At 45.6% G+C, this 10,223-nt stretch overlaps 1 long non-coding RNA gene across 1 annotated transcript in view; it reads left to right on the top strand.

Moving 5' to 3' along the window:
* The first annotated feature begins 289 nt into the window (after window positions 1–289).
* LOC108284907 overlaps window positions 290–10,223 on the top strand; it is a 10,818-nt gene continuing 884 nt past the window's right edge. Inside the window, exons 1-2 of the long non-coding RNA XR_001817384.2 lie at window positions 290–543; window positions 5,440–5,582. This is a non-coding gene — a long non-coding RNA (uncharacterized LOC108284907). The remainder of the gene's footprint in view (window positions 544–5,439; window positions 5,583–10,223) is intronic.

The following is a 10,223-nucleotide window of genomic DNA, read 5'->3' as shown; positions in this document are numbered from 1 at the left end:
GGGCGGGGGAACTGGAGGGAGAGGTCCCTGGGTCCCTGGCGACGTCTCTCGCTTCCTCCAGTGTCTGCCCCGCCGTTGTGCCCCAGCTCACAACATTCCCTCGATCCCTTCTGGGGCGGCGCTCAGGGCCCCCACAAGGCGAAAAGGGAGGGTGAGGGGATGAGGGGCCCCTCCCGCCTTAGCCCCTCCTCAGCCCCCAAGCCACAGCCCCCCCTTTCTCCCCAGAGCCCAGGGACAGACAGAGAATTGCGACTAGAAATTCGATCGATTGGTACGAGGGACCACGTGGTCAGGGGTTGGCCAATGACCAGGCCGCCCGGGATGAGCTAATAATGGAAGCAATTTGTAACTTTCAGTAGCTCTCTAGGCCTGGGTACCGGAAGGAGGGAGGCGGGCAGAGGAGAGGAGATGGGCACCCCCAGTCCTTCCATCCTCCTCATTCGTCTAGGGGCATCCGGATCCCCTGTTTCTTATTTCCCCTATCACCCAGGAACTGGCAGGTCATTTGCCCACTCCTGTTGGCCATGGCGGCTCCAAAGCGAGGTAAGCTGGTCCTCTGCCCCTCAAACTCTTCACCACCCCCACCCCCTTTACTAGCACCTGCCAACCACAGCCTCCCTTCCTGTCCCATTAGTCAATTTAAATCGGATTTGGTTTTTCCTCTTAGTTGAAAGAAAAAAATATCTTTTTGTATTCTTTTGTGTAACCTATCTCGGACTCGGAGAAAATTTTCATTAAAATTAATACAAATTAATACTTTTATTAGGGGGTGGGTGGTACTTTCCTCTTTTTCAATCAATTTTTATACTTGGTGCTTTATGGAGAGTTTACTTTTCTTTGGGGATGTTACACTTTATGTTTTCACAGGTGTTACTTCTTCAGTGATGAGTTCAACTCCTTTCGCCACATCATCCTCCAATTTTGCTATTTATAAATATCACCTAATAGATTGAGTTTATTCGTTTTTCTCTTAGTTTTTTCAGCTGTTACAGAATCACCACAATTTTTTTTTTCTCTGTGTGTGGATGAGGTTTTGTGTTGATTCCTCTTTTTGTTTTGTAAATGAATTTATTGTTTGGGAAACTCTGGGGGGTGTAAAAAAGATCTCTTGATTAATTGCAACCTCTTTTAAAGAACAATCTGCTTGAAATGTTTTATGTATTTTCCTCATTTTTATTATGTTTAAATTTGAGGTGTTTTACCTTCTTTTAAACCTGACTTTTTAAAAGAATGTGATCTTTTGTATGTTAACCATTGTTAAGGTTTTTATTTTATAAACTTCAAAGGTTAGTAGATTTACTTACTTTTCTCTGACCTCCTTCCCACGCCTGCCTCCTGCATCTCAAAACCCCATCCCCAACTTCCACAATCTCAGCTTCCAACTGACTCATCCTCTCCTCTCCTCCTAGCCACGGAGGGATGCCCGGGAAGCACACAGTGTCCTTCTTGGGTCAGAACCTATGCTCTGGTTCTAGTTCAGGACACCTCTAGTCTGACCTCCAAGCTGGCAAAACCAGTGAGAGCAGAATTTCTGTTCAACTTTTTCATTTGGAACTAAGTTCTTCCCACTTGGCTGTATTCTGGACAACTCTCTGATAACATGAAACTGAATTTTAAATCCTCATCTTTTCCCTAAATTCTAAGAAAAATGCAAGCAGATTGTTTTTCTTCCTTAAATGTAAGCTGTTAGCTTAGCAGTCAGCCTCCTGGGTCTCTTACCTCCTGGGGGAGACTTCTCAGACAGAGACACAGTGTTTATTCTTCCTTTTAGTTTTGGTTAAGGTAGAAGGGGCAGGGATCGGGAACTGCATATTGATCTCTGGCTCTGGCTTTGAACAAAGAAGGGTGGAGAGCTGGCCTGGGGACTCTTCTCTTTGGTCAGTACGATTTGGCTTAAGAGAGAGTTTGGAGTAAATCCCAGCTCTGAGGAAATTCTTTTTCACATTACTGTGAAGATAAACCTTTAAAATGGTGTGACATGGTTTCAAACTATTCAGATTCATCGAAATAACAAAAATAAAATTACAAGAGTAATTCATGTTTCCACAAGATCTGCCTCCAGTGACTGCCCATTTCTCTCAGGGAAACAGAACCCAACTGGGCAGAAGTAAAACTGCCGCCCCTCCTCTCTCGGCTTCCCAGTCACATTGACATTCTGGGCACATTTGGCCCAGCCCCCGTCCCTGTTTCTCTCAAGTATGAATCTAAATTACTATTAATAAGGGGCCGCTCCAAGTTAATTGGCATTAAAAGAATTCATTTCAATTTGTTAATATTAAATGAATGCTCTGCACTTTAGCTCCCTTCTTCGTCCTGGATTCCCAGATGAGTGATGGGAAGAGGGGGCAGGGAAGTAGAATGAAGATTTTATTTCTGGCTCACCAGCTTAGCCACTGTGGTGCCTACCCTGGGGGTGTCAGGCACAGGCACAGTGGGGGCCGGATTGGGGAAAGTCTGATGGTCTTTTTGGGTGAAATTCATTGGTTTCAGCAGGAGTTGTGGGGGAGGGTGGGAGGGGAGCTGAGGGAGAGGGACAGAATGGCTTGGGGGACTTTGTGGGGAGTGGAGGGACTAGGGAGAAAGTGGGAAGGGAAAGAGACAGAGGTCGGTAACAGTTTTGGAGAACAAAGGTGGTAGGCTGTGGGGGTAAGGCAGGTTTGTGAAGAACTGGTGCTAGGAACTAAACAACTCATCTAGAAAGGAAGGGACTTCGGGGATGGGGTGGGGAGGGGGTATTTGAGGCAAAACAGCTATGGGTTCTGAAACCTTTTTTTTTTTTTTTTTTTTCCTGAGACGGAGAGTTTTGCCCTTGTTGCCCAGGCTGGAGTGCAATGGGACAATCTTGGCTCACTGAAACCTCCACCTCCCTGGTTCAAGTGATTCTCCTGCGTCAGCCTCCCGAGTAGCTGGAGTTACAGGCACCTGCCACCAAACCCGGCTAATTTTTGTATTTTTAGTGGAGACAAAGTTTCTTCATGTTGGCCACGCTGGTCTCGAACTCCTGACCTCAGGTGATCCACCCGCCTCAGCCTCCCAAAGTACTGGGATTACAAGCATGAGCCACTGCACCCGACGGCATTCTGAAACTATTCATATTTAGCTGTGTGACTTGGGGCAAGTTGCTTAACTTTTCTCTCTGCCTTCATTTCTTCACTTGTAAAACAGGGATAATAATAATAGAACTTGGCCGGGTCTGGTGGCTCATCATGCCTGTAATCCCAGCACTTTGGGAGGCCAAGGTGGGCAGATCACCTGAGGTCAGGAGTTCGAGACCAGCTTGGCCAACATAGTGAAACCCTGTTTCTACTAAAAATACAAAAAATTAGCAGAGTGTGGTGGCAGGCACCAGTAATACCAGCTACTTGTGAGGCTGAGGCAAGAGAATCGCTTGAACCCAGAAGGTGGAGGTTGCAGTGAGCTGAGATCGCACCAGGCAACAGTGTGAGATTCCATCTCAAAAAAAATAATAATAACAATAGAACTTATCTCAGGGGGTTATTCAGAATCAGATGAAATACATGTCCGGTGTTTTCCACAGTGCTTGGCACATAGAAACTGCCAGTAAATATTAGCTCTTTTCGTGGCACAGTGGTTAACAGGATGGGTTCCACAGCGAGGTGGTCTGGTTTTGAATCTCGGTCATTCCTTATATTAGTTGTATGACCCAGACAAGTGACTTCACCCCTTGTGTTTTAGTTTCCTTGTCTGTAAAATGAGGTTAGTACTATCTAGTTCAAAGGCTGCTGAGTCATGCGTACAAAGAGCCTGGACAACACCCATCCCATAGGAAACACTATATAAGCGTTAGTTATCATTGATATTATTGTGCTTCTGATCTAGAAAGGTCAGAAAAAGAGGCACAGCTGAGCTATTACTAATAGGCTAAGACTGGAATCCGATAAACCCTTTCACTCCTATCCCTGGAGCTAGTCCTATAACTGGGGCTGCGTAAGAGGGCTTAGGGAGAGATCCCATAACCCTGGAAGCGGGGATGTCCAAGTGCTTCCTCTGCTGTAGCTCTTGAGTTGGTGGTACCTCTAACACCCGTAGATTTGAAGTCACTTCTTTTCCCCTGGGTGGGGTTGGGGAGGGGCTGGTAATGGGAGAATTACTTTCTTGGTCTAATAACTCCCTTTGGTAGACAGTTAGTCCTGGGAGTGTGAGTTGTGGGAGGTTGGGTAGAGCAGAGGAGACTAAATATCCTCTATGTACCAGCCCGCACACACTTGACCTCACCAGAGGGTGGGGGAGACAGAGATTCGAAGAGATGAAGTGATCTGACACAGTCCTAAAGCTAGAACTCAGCGGAGTTAGAATCTGAACTCTGATCTGCCAACGACAAACTTGAAGCCCTTCCATTGCTGCATGTTTTTTGAAGGGAGGGATGGGACACATGTAAATTTGGGCCAGGACCATGGAGTAGATGGAAGATGGGCGCGGATAGAGAGCTGGAGTGGGAAGTGGCCAAGCAGGAATTTTTCAATCATGGAAGACTTCCTGAAAAAAACAGATTCTACATCAGGATTCAGATGGTCTGGGAATGAGGAGAGGAAGTAAAGATGAGGAAGGGAGCCATGCATTGGCAAAGAAGGAGAAGAAAAAAGGATTCATGCAAAGGCTGGGTCAGAGTAATGGACATGAATTTGATTTGTCCTGGGTTTGCCTTGCTGGCACCATTTATTGAGGGCATACTATGTACCAGGTACATACATGATCACATCTGTTGCTCACAACAGCCCTGACAAGTGGGTTTCTTATCACTATTTCCAAAAGAGTTCATTGAAGTTCAGAGAGCTTAATCCCTGCTTTAGGTTACACAGTGGTAGCTGGGTTTCCTGGCACCGGAATCCATGCCTAGGCTGCCTCTGAGCATGGCTTCTGTGTCCCAGTCTCAACTTCCATGGCTGGTTCAGGTCCTCCTGTTCTCCCACGTTTGTAGTCACTCCTGGTGACTGGGAACAAGGGGTTAGAGCGTGAGCTGAAACTGAGAGAGGGAGTGGCAGGCAGGCAGTGGGGACAGAAACTCTTCTCACATCCACCCACGTGAAGAAGAGGGATAGAAGGGTGATCTCTCTGGAGCGAGTCTTCCAAGCCACTTTCCCGAGACTGCTGATCTTTGGATGAACGGCAGGGACCTGATTGGGTGTGTGTGTTGGGAGGTGTTCACATTGTTTTCTGGGCTGTGGACTTCATTTCCCTTCCTCTGGGAAGAGGACAGTTCAGGTGTGGGTTTGAGCCCTGGATGAAGACTGCCCTTTGTCCACTAAAATCTCTTCTTTCCTTGCTGCACGAGGGTAGAGACACCCAGCTGGACACTCCATTTCCCAGCTGCTTTTGTTACCAGGTGTAGACACAGGGGAATGTTAGGCGAGTATGTCCTAAAGCCTGAGGACATTGGGTAAATTCTCCTTTGTGTTCTGTCTTTCATGTGCTGGGCAGATGTGCCTGAGACAGGCTTGACCTGGCAACTGAAAAGACATCCCTGAAAGAAGACAAAGCTCAGGTGTGAAAGGAATGTGCATCCCAGCCGACCAGGTGGAACAGAGCTGTCTGCTGTCTGGAACTGCGTCCTCCCAGACTAAGTGAGAAATAAACTTCTCTTTTCTATATGCTACTGTGTTTTGAGCCTTTATGTTATAGCAGTTTTGCTGTCGTCCTTCCTAATTCACCTTCTCACACCAGATATATCATTTAAAATTCAAAAGATTGCTGGGCGCGGTGGCTCACGCCTGTAATCCCAGCACTTTGGGTGGCCGAGGCGGGTGGATCACGAGGTCAAGAGATCGAGACCATCCTGGTCAACACGGTGAAACCCCGTCTCTACTAAAACTACAAAAAATTAGCTGGGCATGGTGGCGCGTGCCTGTAATCCCAGCTACTCAGGAGGCTGAGGCAGGAGAATTGCCTGAACCCAGGAGGTGGAGGTTGCGGTGAGCCAAGATCGCGCCATTGCACTCCAGCCTGGATAACAAGAGCGAAACTCCGTCTCAAAAAAAAAAATAAATAAATAAAATAAAATAAAAATAAAAAAAAATAAAATTCAAAATATTATATCAGGCCAGGTGCGACAGCTCGTGCCTGTAATCCCAGCACTGTGGGAGGCGGGGGCGGGTGAATCACTTGAGGCCAGGAGTTTGAGACCAGCCTGGCCAACATGGTAAAACCCCATCTCTACTAAAAAATACAAAAATAAGCTGGGCATGGTTGTCCACTCCTGTGATCCCAGCTACTCGGGAGGCTGAGGCAGGAGAATCGCTCGAACTCAGGAGGCGGAGGTTGCAGTGAGCCGAGATCATGCCACTATATACCAGCCTGGGCTACAAAAATGAGACACTGTCTCAAAAAAAAAAAAAAGAAAAAAAGAAAAGAAAAGAAAAAGGATTACATCAGATCATGGAATAACTGTAATGTAATAATATTTATTGAGCCAGATAGTATGCGAAGGACTCTATGCACATTATTTAGTATGATCCATGTGACAATCCTCTGAGGTATGTGTTAGTATTATTCCAATTCACACATGGGAAAGCTGAGGTTGAAGGAAGATAAGTTATGTGCCGAGGGATATACAGGAGAGAGTAGAACTGGATTTCAAGCCCACTGAGTGTGCAGAGCTGAGCCTTTTCACCATGGGGGCAAATTCCTCCTGAGGACAGAGTGGGAAAAGCCATGGAGACCATCTTTTTCTTGGACAAGCCCCTCTCCATTCAGCACAGGGGTCCGGGACTCCCATTCCTCCCTTCAAGAAGCTCAGCAGGCTACTTGTGTTCATGTTGGGTCACTACACGTGGTTTTATTTGAAGAAAGGACCCCAGAGTTTAAATCGATTTGAAAACCCCTGATAAATTCAGTGCCTGCCCTCTTTTTACAGGTGAGGCCCAGAGAGAAGACATGACTTGCTTAAGGTCACACACTTAGTTTCTCTGCCAATCTTTCTAAACCTAGGACAAGTTGTCTTCCCACTGTATCAGGCTGCCTCAACAAACAGGGAGGTACAAAAATAACCAAATCCGGGAAGGAGGGCAGTGGTCTGTGTCTCCTCCAATAATGCCATGGGACAGCCAAACCTATTTCCTTGATTTCCCTTGTGGCCCTCCTGTCAGATATCTGCCTTGGGACCCGTCTTTTTTGGGCATAAAGAAAGAATGGGCTGCATCAATTCTCTACCCTCCTCATCACCCAGATGGTCAAACATGCAAAAGGAAAGGAGAGCTGGGGCCAGAGCCAAGGCAGGCAAAGAGGCTCCTCGACCCCCTCCAGTCTTTCCACATTTATATTTTTGGAATCTCAGGCTCTCTCCTCCCGCTAGGCTTTCCTAGTAGCCCACCAGGGAGAAGAAGAGGGAAAACTGCCATAAATTTCTCCTATTTATACAAGAAGACAGAGTTTCTTGTGCCAGAAAAAACACAGAAAGCGAGCTGTCAGAGGAGAAGGGACCCAGCCCCATACCTTCTGGGGTCAATTTATCTTCCCGAATCGTGGCTTGGGGGCTACCCTAACATTGCCTGTATGAAATGCAGGCTTTGACTTGGGGCAGCTAGGACAGACAGCGCCTGAGCTTTGTCTCTGATCACTGTTTTCCTGCTTCATCTCAACCTCCCCCTACCCCTTACGCTCTCTTTTTTAAAAACAACTTTCTTGAGGTATAATTCAAATATCATACAATTCACCATTTGAAATGTACAATTCAATGGTTTTAGTATATTCACAGATATGTCAAACCATCACCATAGTTAATTTTAGAACATTTTCATTGCCTCAAAAATAAATCTTGTAATCTTTAACTATCACCTCTCTATCCCCCCATATTCCTCCTTGCCCTTAGCAACACTACTGTACTTTCTGTCTCTGTAGATTTCCCTATTCTGGACTTTTGTATGAATGGCATCATATGATAAGAGGCCTTCTGTGACTAGCTTTTCATTGAGCATAGTGTTTTCAAGGTTCATGTTGTAACATTAATCAGTACTTCATTCCTTTTCATGGCTGAATAATATTCCAGCCATGGAATATTAATTAATTAATCCACACAATAATAATGTGTGGATATACCACATTTTGTTTATTCATTCATTCATTGATGAACATTTGGGTTGTTTCCACCTTTTGGATATTATGATTCTTCCTTTCCTCTTATTCTCTAGACATCCTGGGTAGTATCAAATGAGGTCCGTGGGCAAAAATGGGTATTTCTTATATTTGGGAACACCTAATATCTGTGAAAGCATATCTTCTTTCATGTTAAATACATGTACTAGCTGGAATTTTCCTCCCTCTGTTGTTACTGAGGTAGATCTACTCCCTCCTTTATTAATTTTTCCTTTTTATCGTGATTGCTATGTTGATCACTTGTGGACTCTTCAGACTAGGGGATTCAGACTCTTCTCTTGGGACTTCAGAGATACAGGGTATATGAATCAATGTCTTCCCACCAGGAAAAAGTTCCCTGAGTCTGATCTCAAGTGATTCTCCAGTATCTTACAGTGGAAGGAAGGTCTGTGAAGGCTCCAGAGTCAAGGGAAAGTGATGTTCTTGGAGGTATGACTGAGCCCAGAATCCAGGCCTCCAGTTTCCATGTCCTTGCCTGGCCCATTTCAGTCTTCAGACATGCTTTGAGCTCAATCCAGTCACTCATCAAGCAGCAGACACTGCCTTTGCCCTCATGGACCTTGCAGTTCTAGCGGTGAGAGTAAGATGAATACAAGTGAACAAAACAATGGCAAGTTGTTCAAGTTTGTAAACACCGTTCAGTGAATGAATGAACCAACAACTACTTACTGTGTGCTCTGGAAGGAAAATGTGAAAAATGTCAGTCATAAATCACTTTCTGCTACCACTGCCTTTCCTAGTCTGGAAGTCAGCATTACTTTTCCACCCCTTGGAGACAGTGGGCAGATATTACCAAATGTTAGCTAGTAAGAGCTACCACTTATTGGACCAGATGTCTACCAAAGGGGTTTATAGATCTCATTGATTTTCGCCCTTTGAATTAGGCATCAACATTACCATTGTGAAGATGAGAAAAACTGAGACTCAGGGTTTAAGTAGCTATGTGAAATTACATCCATACAGTATGTGGCAGAACATTTGCTTGGGACACTGGGATATGTATGTGTTTTTATTCCTAACACCTCATAACAAATGCCAACATCTCTTCCCGCGGCCCTAGCACAGAGGGAGCTGATCAGTTTCCCCTCCTGCCCAAAGGCAAAGTGACCAAGGTGGAGGTGCCAAGGTCCTCTCACAGCCTCCTGTCTAGTGGCTATTCCTGCTTCACGGCTAATGAAGAGAAGGACCCGTTTTGCTTTCACAGGCTTTCTCCTTCTATCCCTTGCTGTGCCACCCGTTGTGTGTGGGAGAGGCCTGGATATTGTCAGCAAAAGACTTGAACAAACCAAAGAGCTGATGATGTTGACAAGAAGGGGACCTTAACAAGGCAAATAATCAAAAGTTGATGACTGACAGCCCCTTTCACATCCCTTCACCCCCTGCTACATCAGGCCTGTTACGTGATCTTGATGACAAATAACGAACACTATAAATACATTGTGATTTTCACATGCCTTTGTTCACTTCTTACAGAAAATATGAGAGGTATCCAAGGCTGAGCTTATTACAGGAAAAAAAGTTTATGGGACTAGAACCTTAATTTTATGTAATGAAATTTATATAGTGCTTACCATGGATCACATACTCTCCTAAATAGTTCATAACTTTCTTTTTTTAGAGAGATGGGGGTCTTGCAGCCGGGCGCGATGGCTCACACCTGTAATCCCAGCACTTTGGGGGACCGAGGCGGATGGATCACCTGAGATCAGGAGTTCGAGACCAGCCTGACCAACATGGTAAAACCCCATCTCTATTAAAAATACAAAAATTAGCCCAGTGTGGTGGTGCATGCCCGTAATCCCAGCTACTCCAGTGGCTGAGGCAGGATTATCGCTTGAACCTGGGAGGTGAAAGTTGCAGTGAGCTGAGATCATGCCATTGCACTCTAGCCTGGGCAACAAGAGTGAAACTCTGTCTAAAAAAAAAAAAAGAGAGAGATGGGGAACTTGCTCTGTTATCCAGGCGGGTCTTGAACTCCTGGGTTCAAGCACTCCTTCCACCTTAGCCTTCCAAGTAGCTAGGACTATGGGCCCATGCCACCAGGCCTGGCTCTATCTCATAACTATTAACTTATCTACTCTTTTTTACCACCATATGAAGTAGGAGTTACTGTT

Source organism: Cebus imitator, unplaced genomic scaffold (genome assembly GCF_001604975.1).
Source record: "Cebus imitator isolate Cc_AM_T3 unplaced genomic scaffold, Cebus_imitator-1.0 Scaffold285, whole genome shotgun sequence".
In the NCBI taxonomy this organism is placed as follows: domain Eukaryota; kingdom Metazoa; phylum Chordata; class Mammalia; order Primates; family Cebidae; genus Cebus; species Cebus imitator.
This window is presented reverse-complemented; position numbering and strand designations above follow the sequence as displayed.